This window comes from Tursiops truncatus, chromosome 18, assembly GCF_011762595.2.
Source record: "Tursiops truncatus isolate mTurTru1 chromosome 18, mTurTru1.mat.Y, whole genome shotgun sequence".
Classification (NCBI taxonomy): domain Eukaryota; kingdom Metazoa; phylum Chordata; class Mammalia; order Artiodactyla; family Delphinidae; genus Tursiops; species Tursiops truncatus.
Genome location: NC_047051.1, coordinates 2,333,285 through 2,347,588, shown reverse-complemented (window position 1 = coordinate 2,347,588; position 14,304 = coordinate 2,333,285). Strand labels below are relative to the sequence as shown.

At 39.9% G+C, this 14,304-nt stretch overlaps 1 long non-coding RNA gene across 7 annotated transcripts in view; it reads left to right on the top strand.

Annotated features, from left to right (window-relative positions):
• LOC109550265 (uncharacterized) overlaps window positions 1-14,304 on the top strand; it is a 219,975-nt gene that overhangs the window by 147,254 nt on the left and 58,417 nt on the right. Inside the window, exon 8 of one of the 7 annotated variants that reach the window (XR_004523016.2) lies at window positions 4,353-14,302. The exons of the other annotated variants lie outside the window; for them this stretch is intronic. This is a non-coding gene — a long non-coding RNA (uncharacterized lncRNA). Of the gene's footprint in view, window positions 1-4,352; window positions 14,303-14,304 lie in introns of those variants that run through there. 7 annotated transcript variants of the gene reach the window in all.

Below are 14,304 nucleotides of genomic sequence, written 5' to 3'. Positions count from 1 at the left end.
ATTGTCAGGGAGAAAAAGACAAGTTAACTGTAATGGTAGAAAACGTCAGCTCAAGGAAGAAGGCAAACTGAAGGACCTTCCGTTTCGAAAGATTCCCTTTGTCCCCTGGAAGGCCAACAGTGTGGCTCCTTGGGAAAAGGAAACCCCCCAGAGAACCAAATATTCTATTAGCTGAACCTCCAGCAAGGCACTCTCCTTCTCTGAGTGCGTATGGTGGGAGAAGGCAAACCATCTTTCCTTGGAAGGGCCTTCTGGAATTGCCTTTGCTTTTATGAATCTGGGCTCGGGCTGGGGCGGAGGTGACTAGAGCAGTTGTTGTTCTCAGCTTTTCTGCATGGAGCTCTCCTGGAATAAAGCTGTGTGCACGCCGATGAAAGCAACTGCAAAGGCATTCAATGCAGGCAGTTTCAAGCACAGGCTGCGTGGCTTTGCAGCAGCCCGCCCCATCCCATCCTCATGTGCCAACCTTTCGGTCACCCCGTTGCTGGCGGAACAGGAGTGCGGATGAGACCGTCACTGCGTGTGGGGCGTCCGAAGACCACCTTCTCTGCTGGCTGGGGCCAAAGCGGCAATAACTGTAGTCACTCTTTTACTGCCTAAGGGTTCTATGTAAGCAAACGCAAGCCATGGGTCTTGAAAGGGGAATTGTTTTCTCAGCCCCTTCCCCAGAACCGCCCTGGACCACTTATTATTACGCTTTTCCGCCCAGATTTCACAGGTTTGGGTAGTTGGGTCCTTGCTGTTCACCAGTTGGCACGAGGGAAGCGCCCTTTTTGCCTTGTAGTGTGGTCTCTCCGATGACAGTTTTGGTAGCAAGGTAGAAAATGAACATGTAGTAACAAATAATAAAAGCACATCTCTCGAGTTCATTTGCAGCCTAAGGATGAGCTTATGAAAGGTTAAACTGCCAAGTTCATGGCAATGCATGTGATGCCTGGACCCCGTCCAATGTACCTGGAGCAGCTGTCAGCCTAATTAAGCCAGATGTGCCTTCAACGTAAACGGACCTCCCAAGAGGAATGAGAACAGATTTCAGGTTCTAGCAAAGGACAAAACGGGGGGGTGGGAGGTAAGGATGTAGGAGAGGCAGGGCTACAGCCAAAGAACATTCCTCGTGTGATGTCATTCTTACCTGGCAGGGTCCCAGCTTGTAAGTGTCACCTTGATTGAACTCAGTTGAAACAGTCCTACAGGAGGCTGAGAAAAGCGACTTATTTTAAGTGAAGTCTGAGTTCATTTTCACATTTAATCAAATGAAGATATTTGCTAAACTCTTTCATTTTTTGACACGTGCCCGCATACGTGCACACGCGTGCACACACACAACCTCAGCCTGCCTTTAGATCCTCAGTTATTTTAAAAAAATGACATTTAAGCTGTGCCAACTTTGACAGCCCTTCCAGTAAGTGTGCAAAGCAGAAGCCGAGGAAGGCCATCAACAGGCCGCCAGCTCTCTCAGGTTCTGCGATTCCCAGATCAGGAGGCACATCAGGCAGGCTTTCTGCAGCCCTATTACTATTTAAAGCAAACATTCTGCAAACCATGAAATGTAAGGTACACATAGTGGGTGTTACGTAAAAAACACTCTAGCTTCCAGGCAGTTTTTTCCATTCATGCTGTAAAGTGTCGTATCTCCAAAACAGAAGTGTTTGAGCAGCCGACCTTTAAGCTCAGCCAGGAAAACGCTGCTCAGAAAATTCTCCTTCGTGTCGCTGCCTTTAGTGACTACGTCGATGAAACCAGCTCTCAGTTGCTACGTCTCGAAGAAAACGATGAGAAACATGCTGCCTTTAGTGACTATCGCTGACACCAGCTCTCAGCTGCTACGTCTCGAAGAAAACGATGAGAGACACCCAGAGCCTTTTGGGCACTCGATGGCTGCGTCCTAATTCATTTACAGAAAAACGTCATTGCCTTTTCTTCAGCGCCGTGAAGTACAATTTATTTAGCAAACACATACGCAGCATTTACTCCGTACCAGGCACAGCCTTAAACACTTTATAAATGATGTTGAATAGTGTCTCCACCAAATGTGACCTTATGTGAGAAATAGGATTTTTGCAGATATAATTAGTTAAGATGAGGTCATACTGGATTAAGTGGTCCTCAGTTCAGTAACTGGTGTCCTTCTGGAAGAGATGCACTGAGACAGAGACACGCGGGGAAGAGGGCCACGTGACAGTGGAGGGATGCAGCTACAAGCTGAGGATCTGCCACCCAAGAGCATGGAACAGATCCTCCCTAGGACCCCCTTGGGGAAGGTCAGACTCTGGCCTTCAGCACCGTGAGAGAATACATTTCTGTGGTTTTAAGCCACCTAATTTGTGGTACTTACTTACGGCAGCCCCGAGACACTAACATAGATTCTGGTACCGGGAAGTAGGATACTGCTGTAACAAACTGCTAAAAATGTGGAATTGGTCTTGGGATTGGGTAATGGGTAGAGGCTGGAAGGGTTTTGAGGTGCAAGGTAGAGAGAAACGCAGATTGCCCTAAAGAGACCACCGGGTAGAAATATGGACATTACAGGTAGTTCTGGTGAGGGCTCAGACAGATGTGGGGAGCACAGGACAGAAATCTTCTGATGTTTTAGATAACTCCTGGATCCTCCTGAACAGATGTTGGTACAAATATGAGTGTTAAACATGCTTCTGGTGACGTCTCCGAAGGAGAATCTGAGGAAAACAGGAGGAAAGGCTGTCCTGGTTTTCAGGAGGCAGAAACCTCGCTTGATTTAAGATCTTAGCCATGAGTCCTGTGTCCTTTACTACTGATGATTATAGAAATGACCAGACAGCAGAAATTTGAGCTAAATACTACATCATGATAAAATTTTGTGCAGAGAGCTTATTCTTCTTCAAATTTCCAATCCTTCCCCCAAATTACGAAAGAAAGAAAAACCAATTTTGATGTTCCATGTAAATAAATGTTAAGTTATTAAATGGGAAAGGAAAGCAGAGATCTGACTTCATATGACATTGCTGGGTCTTATAGTTTTAGAGTTGGAAGAAATTTTAGAAATCACCTAGACTCTCCCCTTGATGCCATCCCCAAGAAATCACTGAACATCTTTAGTGCTTTATGCTTTTCTACTTCCTGCATTAATTTACCCACCACAGTATTGCTCCAATTATTAAAAAGTTCTTCTTCATATAAATCTGAAGTCAATCCTGCTCACCGTTTGACCCTGAGCCTCTCGTCTTCCTAAAGACCAAGAATGCCTCTTATGCTTCCATGTCAGAGATGTCCCAATATTGGAAAATTTGTCCCTTGACATGTACTAGCTTCTTTTTGGTCCTGTGAACTATTCCACGCAAACATGGTTTAAGAGTCATTCACTGTCCTAGGGACACTATATACTATCTTGTCATTGATGTTGCCCTTGAGAGAGGTTTAAAAAGGACACCAAAATCAAGGTGAGTCCTGACCACAACAGAATAAAGCAGGCTCAGCACTTCTCTCGTCCTGGCATGCGACTTCTCCTTTTTCATACTAAAACCACATTTTACTAAGCCAGCTATATCACATGGTTGCCTTAAAATAGAGCTTCAAGCACCTGAATTCATTCAATGACATTTGCATAAATTCTCAAAGTGATAAGACCAGTTATACCAAAGAGAAACGTTTAATACTATGTGAACACACGTTAGGTAAAATATAACATGGAAAATATTTTCCTATTTATATATTTTATGTGTTCATCACTGATGGAATAGAACTATCTTTACACTCAAAAATCTTTTGGAATGTGAGATAAAGGGCACGAAGTTTCTTCCATATGTCTGTAAAGAATATAAAGTTTTAAATATAGATAAATAGAGCAGTGTGGGATTAGTATATTTTGACTGAAAACTGCATATTACACATTGATAAAAATGGCATGAAATGTATTTGAAACATGCAAAGATTACACATCTGACTTTGTAGATGGTCCAAAATTTACCATGTGAAAAGTGAACAAACAAACAGGCTGAACTTCATTTTTCATAGCAGTTCTGGTGACCTAATGAGGTGATCACAGGAAGCTATTGCATTTGAGGTAAGCCGTGTGTCTTACTAAAAGTTAGTGTCTAACCCCAAATATAACGACGTCTGTAAAAGACAAGGATGTTTTGCTGCTGGTTGACTCTGACCAACACTTCTGGGTGATTCAGAGAGTAGCTGATTTAGAGAGTAGCTGATTTAGAGAGTAGTAGAGGATTGCACTTACTCTTGTCTAATGAAATGGTGTAGAAGCTTTAGCTCCTTGGAATTAAAGACGGTAACCTATTAACAACAGTAATGGATGCAAGAAGTACACATTTTTATTTATCAAATGTGCCTTGACACTTCTGCTTCCATTTATTATGAAGGAGCTTGCAGCAGACCAAAACTCCAGCTTGAGGACAAACAGGAAAACTGGATGAAACCATTTGAGTACACTGGAGAGCTGTCAGGGCGACGAGAAATGGAAGGATCAAGGTCCTGGAGAGAAGGAGACCTCTGAGATACATAAGACCTTCCCCAGAGTCACTGTTGTCTGGGCATTTTTCAATTTGACCAGAGGCGAGAACCAAAGCTGCAGGCAGAGAAATGCTTCTGTAAGGCACCAACAGAGCATCTGGCAGTTCCGGAGAACTGGAGACAAAGAAACTGGAGTTTGGGACTTCAAAACAGCTGGGATATGAGAAGCTAAATTCCCAGTGACAGAAGAGACCTAGAGATGTATTATAGTTTATGTTTTTTTGCTTAGAGGCATTTACTGAATTCTTAAGAAGATAAGAGGCTCAGCGTAAAGCCACTGAAAAACATAATAGAATTTCCTGAAAACGTCTGGAGATAAAAACAATGGTATTCAAGCACCGTGAAGCAGAAAGGTTCTGTTAGACACTCCAGGCCTTGAGGTGGGCCAGCTGGGGAGAAAGGTTCTAGGAATAAGTGAAGGATGGAGATGGAGCCTGCAGTAACACCCAACCCAGCTCACAGTCGTCTTGGTCCTAAATTAGATGAAAATGATGCACCCTGACTGAATCTCACCACCAGAGGGTATATTGTAACCTTTCTGGAGGAGGATAACAATCTTCCTTAGATTAGGTAGAATCTAATTCTCAATAAGAAATTAACAGTCACACCAAAAAAGCTGAAAAGGGTAAAAAATAGTGTTAGCTTACAAATAACCCAATTAATGAAAGTATGATAAACAGATCTTAAACAACCATGATTAACATGTTCAAGAACGGAGATGACACGATGTAGAATTCACAAAATAATAGTAAAAATCCTATAATTGGAAAATGTAAAATTGGAATTCAGAAGTCAAAAGACAGGCTTCCCAGCCGCGTAGCACAGGCAGATCAGCTCGGTGCTTTGTGACCACCTAGAGGGGTGGGATAGGGAAGGTGGGAGGGAGGGAGATGCAAGAGGGAAGAGATATGGGAACATATGTATAAGTATAACTGATTCACTTTGTTATACAGCAGAAACTAACACACCATTGTAAAGCAATTATACTCCAATAAAGATGTTAAAAAAAAAAAAAAAAAGACAGGCTTCCCAACAGCGAGAGCAGAGCAGAAGAGACTGACTGAACTAGAAAATAAGCTAGCAAACATTTTCAAGACTAAAAGACAGGTGTAAAATAGAAAGAAAAAAGTAAAAAGGATATAGGTTATGGTGAACAAAAATCAAAATAATTCTTTTCATCTAGAGCTGCTTTAAACTAAACCTAAATGGGAGCCATTCAGAAAGATCAAAGTCCCTCTAGATGGAGACGTGGAAATGCAAAAAAGAATGAAGAGTAACAAAAAGTAGAAACATGAGAAAATACAAACATGGTAAAACAATAAAAATGTCACCTATCATCTAGTATGATGACTTAAAGTATATAAAACACTAAGATGTATGATAACATTAGGGTGAGAAGAAGCTATATGTAATTTTTAAAAGTTCCCAGGAATAAAGAGTTGTGTGGGAAGCAAAGTACCTATTACACATTAGTATATTATAACCAATGTATATGCAGTATTTGTTATAATAAAATAAATTATAACTAAATATACATCAGTAAAATTTCTGATTATATTGTTCTAAAATAAATTTAAAAATCAGGTTTTAATCTTTGTGGTAATCAATACAAATGGTAAAAATAATGCAAGGCAGTATTCGAAAAAATTATCAGTTAATCCAAAAGAAGATAAGAAGAATGAATAGAAACAAAGAACACATGGGGAAAATATGAATCAAACAGTAAAACGTGAGCTATAGACCCAAATATATCAGTAAATGTAAATGGCCTAAATTCTTCAATTAAAAAACAAAGACTACCAGTCTGGACAGAAAAGCAACTACACGTTACTTACATAGCCTTAAGTCCTTCAGTTGAAGGGTACACACCCTATATGTAACGTTAAACGAAAAATAAGAGAATGGATAGAAAACATAGTAGACAAACATTATTTTAAAAAAACTAGTATAGCTAAATAAAATCAGTAAATGTAGGTGATACAGCGAGATGATAATAAGCAAATAAAAAGATTTCTTCATTAACCGTGACCTAATGCACACCAGACTTCAATGAGATAACCCTACCTACCAGAATTAACAAACAGACCAAATAAAACAAAACCTGAAGTAGTATGCAAGGAGGTGAAGGAACTGAAGTTCTCATTCACAGCTGGGGAGAGCATAAACTGATAAAACCACTTTAGAAAACCGGGTGGCATTGTCCAGTAAAGCTAAACATTCTTCACCTGGAATTGCACACCTAGGCATATATCCAAAGAAAGGTGTACCTGTGTGTGAACTTCCCCTGAGGAAAGTTCATCAAAGTGTTATTTGCCCCAAATGGGAAACAATCCCAAATTTTCATCAACAATGGAATAAAGGAAAGAATATTTTTATATTCAGACAAGTTAATACTATATGGCGACGGGAACAAATACATTACAACTAACAGCGATAGCACGGAAGAATCCCAAAAGCATAATATTAACTGAGAGAAGCAGACACATAAGAGGGCATTCTATACGATTTCCATTTATACAAAGTTTAAAAACAAATAAAATTAATCTATGGTGTTAGAAGTTTCAACAGTGTTTACCCTCGTGGGTGGTGTGAGAAGTTACCATGGTGGTTATCCCTGGGAGAGTCTTCCCCCACGTTTCCGTGATTCCCACTACAAGAAAAGGACAGTTTGCTGTAACAGAGAATTCAGCTGCTATGAAAACAGGCTTGGCAAAACGTGGAAAGGCTCTTGGAAACATGTAAGCCCTTGGTTCCTGGGCTTTTGCAGTGCAGACGCACCCCTGTCTTTCTTGAGGCTTCGGTGTTCAGCATATCCTTAGATCTGTTATCCGACCAGTTCTCTTATTTGCGTTACTTGCTTTAAGATAGTTTTCGGTCCCATGCGAGTGAGTGAATCTCAGGTAGTAACCATGGTTGCCGGGAGACAGCATCTGGGGGGGAATGCTGTCCATTGCGGGGCAGCCGTGCCGTGTCCAGGGAATGGTGTGCCACACGGACTGGCCATCAGAACCCTCACTGGAAATTCTCTTCCAGCTGTTGGGATGGGTGTTGTGTTTTCAAGCACCACGAGGTGAAAGGAGGGTATGAAGCTGGCTGAAGTGTGGTCAGAGAATAGCAGCTGGGGCAGTCAGGGAGGAGAGGTGGGCAAGGCTCTGGAACCCTCGTCTGAGCACCCGAACTCAACCAATCGAGTCAGCCCCAGACTCTACGTGCAGTGAAGGAACGTCAGCTTGTGTGATCCTGCCAATGACACCTTTGCTCTAGCTGCCTCAATTCTAAGCTGAAAGTTGTTCAACTTCCTAGAGATGTTAACAGTGAGCATTTAAAAAGATCACTTATGCATTTTCTTAACCAAATATGAGTACCTCCTAAGTGATAGGCCACGTGCCCGGGGGAGATACTTGTTGACGTTACCTTGGGAAAACGATATGGGACCAAAAGGGGCAGAGGGAAGAGACTGCAAGACGAAAAACCGGTAGGTGCTCGATTTCACTGCTTCACTAATTTTCTAATCATGGCGCTGGTCATATTTTTGTATCATATGTGGTGGAAGGTTCCCATCCCCCCAACCAAGTATCAAATGAAAAGCTAGGGTTACAATTGCAGTCCAGTTGTTACTTTACTAAGTGCAGCTGTTTTCTGTTATTTGATAGCAATGACCAATCACTGAAGCATTTTCAGCTATGTGGAGTGTGTGTATGTGCGTGTGTGTGTGTAAACCTGCCCCCGCCCCACGCAGCCCGGCCATAAGAACTCGGGGCAATTATTTCTTTGTTGAATATTCTTGTTGATTTTACCTAATGGCCTCTGAAGTTATTTTTGGAAACAATTTAAGAAAACAAAGTAAAGAATTTCAATGAATCCTAAATTATGGTGCCGGAAAATGTCTTAAGCGCGCCCAGTTCAGTTCCACTCAAGGTAAAACAACTTCAGCTAAAATAAGAATGGCAGATTCAGAAAGAATCAAGACAAAATTCAATCCGTGAGTCTCATGGAAAGAGTTGATTCACCGATTTCCCTATTCTCCACTTAGAACTTGTACTTCGTACATTAGAACTGGTATTCGTAGTTAAAAGCAATCGGTTAAAATCAGTATCTACAACAAAAATTATGACCTGGTTTCATGGACTAAAAAGCCTCCGCTGCCATTTCCTGATTGGAGATTTCTCTCTCTGCCTCTGTCTGTAGAGATGGAGTTGGAGATACAGAGAGAACCAACCCTCAGTTACCCGAGTAACCATTCAGTTACCTAAATACATCAGGTTTATCTTGAAACATCTTAAAATACTTATGCATCTAATAGTGAAAGAATCATAGGCACATAGAATGCAATAACCAGTTGATGTTGTGATAGTGGAGAAATGCTTAAATAAATAGCTTAAGCTTAGGAGTTCTTTGGAATCAAAACCCCATGCCATAGGAGAACAGAGACATAAATGTTCCTTTAGGTTGGCTTTAGCTCCCTAGGTATGTAATCCAATATTCCTTCTCAAAGCCCAACAATAACTATATATTTATTTAAGCTCTTACCAATGTAGATGAGTTAGTGATGCTGATCTCTTGAGTTGGCAACAAGATGTTTAACAAAATTATGTGATTAGAAGGAATTCTAAGAGAAGATCTTATCCATCTCCCAGTCTTGAAATAATACTATTTCAAAAAAAAATAAATCCAGAAAAAATGCCAACAGTGAGTTATTTGACAGCAGATTTTGTTTGTTCATCTCTGAAAACCAAGTACCCAGAACAGTATCTGTCCTCAGTAAATGTTTGTAGAATGAATGAGTGCCGAAAAAAGTATGTGCTGGAAGGAGGATTTAATTAAACTCGATGTAATTAAAATCCATATTCTCTCTGTTTTTCACTGGAATCTGTGATTGCCTGCATGTACATATTTTAACAACCCTTTCCATTTAATTTAGTCTTTCAGAGTCTGGCTCTTGCTTTAATAATAATAGTCCTAGAAAAAAAGGTTTTTTTTGAAGAAGAAGATTTTAAAATATCTGAGCTTTAAACTCCCAGTTTTGAGCTATTATTTTTATAGTTCTAGATTTAATATAAAGATTCTGGAAAAACATTTGTTTAAGAATCTTGATTCCTTTCCCACCCAAGGACAAATATACAAAGTAAAGGTCCTGTTTCTTGTTCTTTTTTCCTTTATGGTAAGTGCCTTTGTGTCTTCTCTAAGATACTGTTTCTACCCAGAGCTCCAGGAGAGGTTAAATAGTTCTTCTGAGGTTCTGATTTCTTCTGCAGAATATTTTCTTTTTGTATTCCAACAGAGAGTGGCTTTTACAATTTCTCTGTTACGGCATGATGGATAATTTTCCAAATTTATTCTCAGAGAAGTTTTTTCCCCTCTACTCTTTTAATGATCTTCTCTGTTCTCTCATTAATATCCTAGAGATTTTCTCAAATTACACAGACAAAATAAAATGCAGCCACCAGCTCACTAGACAATCATGTGAGAACTGTGCTGACTCTTCTGTGTTATACACTCTATTGTTTCACATGTTCTTTTACACGTGCTTTTAAAATTACAGCTCTTTAGTACCTGTGTGTGTGTCCTTGAAAAGTCTTAAAATTTAAGGGATTATTTCTTACTAGGGCTTAAGTTCCAAGGGCTTAGCAAACTTCCAGAGATCACTATAAAAAGATGTACGACAGACTAAAATTGCTGGTCTGTGGTCTAGAAGTACGCCTGCTGCAAGAGCGTCAGCCGTCTCCTTAAATTTTCCCCTCAGTTGGATTGCCGTGGCAGTCGGATACTCTGTAAACTCTATTTTTAGTTCCTTTATGAGATCAGCACTCTTACTGTACGCTCATGCAGTTTATTTTCCTTTGTAAATCTTTAGTCCTCTGTCTTCCTTTTCTAATTTCTCGAGTTTAATTAGTGATCTTTCTTTAATAAGTAATGTTCTTTCACTCACTCCCTTCTATTATTGCAGGTCTTTTAGGGAAATTTACGATTCAGGCAATCTTGGGGGAGGGATGGAGTGGGAGGCTGGGGTGAGCAGATGTAAACTTTTATATATAGAATGAATAAACAACAAGGTCCTACTGTGTGGCACAGAGAACTATCTTCAATATCCTATGATAAACCATAATGGCAAAGAATATAAAAAAAAGAATTAATATATATATAACTGAATCGCTTTGCTATACAGCAGAAATTAACACAACACTGTAAATCGACTGTACTTCAATTAAAAAAGTATTGATTAAAAAAGATCCAGGAGATCTTCTGCACCAACAGTTGTACTGAAGCTGCTTTTACCAAGACCATTAATTACTTATTTGATAATAAATGCAAAAGACTCTTTTTAAGTGTAATATTTCAGTTAACGTATTGTTTGCATAAGTGAAATCAACACCTGAAGTTTACAGTTAACTGTACTTTTACAAATGAATGCATCCCAATCAGGACATGGAACTTTTCATCACCTCCGAGAATTGCCTGGTGCCCCTTTTATGATCAGGCCCCCTCCCTGGAGGCAATCATCCTTCTGATTTCAGTGGCCATAGATTATTTTTGTCTATTCTTGAGTTTCATATAAATGAATCCTACAGGAGGTACACTTCTCTGCCTGGCTTGTTTCATGTGTCATAATATTTTTTGAAATTCGACCACATTGTTCTTTTTATCAGTAGTGTGTTTTTTTTCCTTTTTTATTGCTGAATATTCCATTATATAAAAATACTGGAATTTACCTTATCCTCAAGGAGAGGAAGCATAACTCCTCACTCCTTAGTGTGCGCTGTGCAGAGTGACTGCCTTTTAAAGGGTCAAGTGTGAAAAAGGGGAATAAAAGAGTAACTCTGCAGTGGAGAAACCTGACAACCTGACCTCAGCCAGGTGATCAAGGTCAGTGTCAACAGTGATAAATCATGTTGACAGTGTGTATGTTGATCGGGGGCAATGAGATAGCACTTTACTTATGCGATCTTCCTCCCCCAAACCTATAACTGCTGCCTCATTTTGAGAAAAGCATCAGATGAATTCCAGCAGAAGGACAGCCTACAAAATACCTCATCTTAAAGCGGTCAAGGTCATCAAAAACAAGGAAAGACTGAAAAACTATCACAACTCAGAGAAACCACGGGAGCTGTAATGACTCCATGTACTATAGCGTCCCAGATGGGTCCTGAACGGAAGAACGTTAGGTAAAAATTAAGACGATCTTAACAAACTATGAAGTTTCCAAAACATATAATGCTATATTTGTTCCTTCGTTGTAACATATGGGCTATACCAATGTAAGATGCAATAGGGGAAAGTGGGTGCTGGGTATATGAGAATTCACTTCACCATCTTCTCAAATTTTCTATAAATCTAAATCGGTTCTAAGAATAAAATCAATTCTTTAAAAGTAAATTTAACCCCCCCCCCAATTTGATTACTGAAATTGTTGCTGAAATTTGAGGTTGTTTCCAGATTTTTAGCTAAGAGAAATAAAGCTCCTACCAACATTATTATACGTGATCTTTTGGGTGAACCCTTGCTGGCCTGATAAAATGAGTTTGGGAGTGTTCTCCTCCTCTTTGAAAGAGTTTAAGAAGAGTAGCTGTTGGTTCTTATTTGATGTTTGGGAGAATTCACCTGTGAAGCCATCTGGTCCTGGGTTTTCCTTTGTTGGAAGGTTTTTGTCTGTTGTCTTTGTTTCCGTTTTGTTGGAAGGTCTTTTGAGGATTGATTCAATCTCCTTGTTTGTTATTGGTCTATTTAGGCTATCTCTTCTTGATTCCGTCTTGATAGGTTGTACGTTTCTAGAAGTTTATCCATTTCTTCTGGGTTATCTAATTTGTTGGCTCATAATTGTTCATAATAGTCCTTTATGATTCTTTTTATTTCTGTCATATGTTGTAATGTCTGCTCTTTCATTTCTGATTTTATTTGTTTTCTTTCTTTCTTAGTCTAGCTGTTTATCAACTTTATCTTTAAAAAATCTGTTTTGTTGATTTTTCTATTGTTTTTCTATTCTCTATTTCTTTTTATTTATGCTCTGATATTTATTATAGTCCTCCTTCTGTTAACTTTGGGATTAGTTTGTTCTTTTTTTATACAAATTTATTTATTTTACTTATTCATTTTTGGCTGTGTTGGGTCTTCGTCGCTGTGCGCAGGCTTTTCTCTAGTTGTGCTGAGCAGGGGCTACTCTTCGTCATGGTGCGCGGGCTTCTCGTTGCAGTGGCCTCTCTTGCGGCGGAGCGTGGACTCTAGGCACGTGGGCTTCAGTAGTGGTGGCACGTGGGCTCGGTAGTTGTGGCTCACGGGCTCTAGAGCACAGGCTCAGCAGCTGTGGCTCACGGGCTTAGTTGCCTCATGGCATGTGGGATCTTCCTGGACCAGGGCTCGAACCCGTATCCCCTTCATTGGCAGGCGGATTCTTAACCACTGCGCCACCAGGGAAGCCCTAAAAAAAGAAATCTTAAAGGGCATCATTATCATCTTTGTGCTAATGTTGCGTTGCCACTTTGAGAAGCAACAAGCACATGAATTATCCCCATGGTCAAGCCTCCTGCAGCCTCATTGGGAAGGAAAGTGACTTATAGCAAGTGAGGAGTACACACGACCAAAACACCCAAAAACGTGCTAGAGGAAGGTCAAGGGAGAAGACGCCGACGTGAGCAGAGCAGCCGAGAAGACAGGAAGATGTGAAGAGTGCTTCTAAGACAGTGTAGGCATTTTTAAATGTATTTTTATGATTAGAAAAGTAACTCATTTTTATTCTTTAAAGAACACTGGGAGAATATAAAGACAAGTAAAAATAAAGGGGAGGCAGTCACTAGTCCTATCAGAAAGACTGGAATTTTTTAAAGTAAAAATGAAACTATTACCAGGTCCGTTTAATGAGAAAGTTGCAAATACGATAGTTCTTTAATATGATCGCGTGCAGTGAATGCTATATTTTGGCTGAATTAGTCACTTAGTGAGACATGTACACAGCAGTGGAACCACACTCACTTTTAAACTCTCCTCCATTGTTTTCTGCAGTGTTGACCTGAGCTTTTTTATGCCAGCTTATAGCCTGGTCAGGTCTTCCAGCCCCACGTTCCTCCGTGGAACGTCACAGACGTGATATATGTAAGCACCATAATTTTGCGTCTGGATTTCTGATTTAGCTTAAAGATTTGTAAAACTGTGTGGAACCACATCTGAAGAAGCAAAGGAACCCTTTTTATTTCCCAACGATCAGTGTGATTTATGATCTCTAAACTGTTTCCCGATCCCCTATTTGAAAATTGGCCACAGAAAAAAATGGAAGAGATGCACATCTAAGGATCTGGAGAACTTGGAAAACGGGTATCCGTGGATCAAATGCTTGGCATAGGCTTCGCTGTCAGCACCTGAGGCGCATAGTGCATTTCAAATTTTACAGAGACTATTCTGATTTTGAAATAATTCACATCCAACTGTTTCTTTAGATAGGTCTGGGTAATAGCTATACAAAAGAAAGATATTACCTGGAATGAGTTACAACATGCTTTTCTAACTTTTCCAACTAAAGCTAATAGGAATGTCATTTTTCCATGGCTCTGATAAATAAAAGCTTTAAAAAAGTTTTTAATGATATTATCCATTGTAGGTGCCAGAATGACAAGAGAGGCCATAAATCACAAGAGCACATAATGATGTTTTAAAACAGGCAGGGAAAATGTGAATGTTTCTTGTCAACTTTTCTTGAAATGCAACATTTTAAACCCTGCTTGTGAGACATATAGTCTCTGATCAGTCTACCTCTCATAGATCTAAAACAAATGAAAACGCTCCCCAAAATTCAGGTTTGAAAATCTTTCTTCT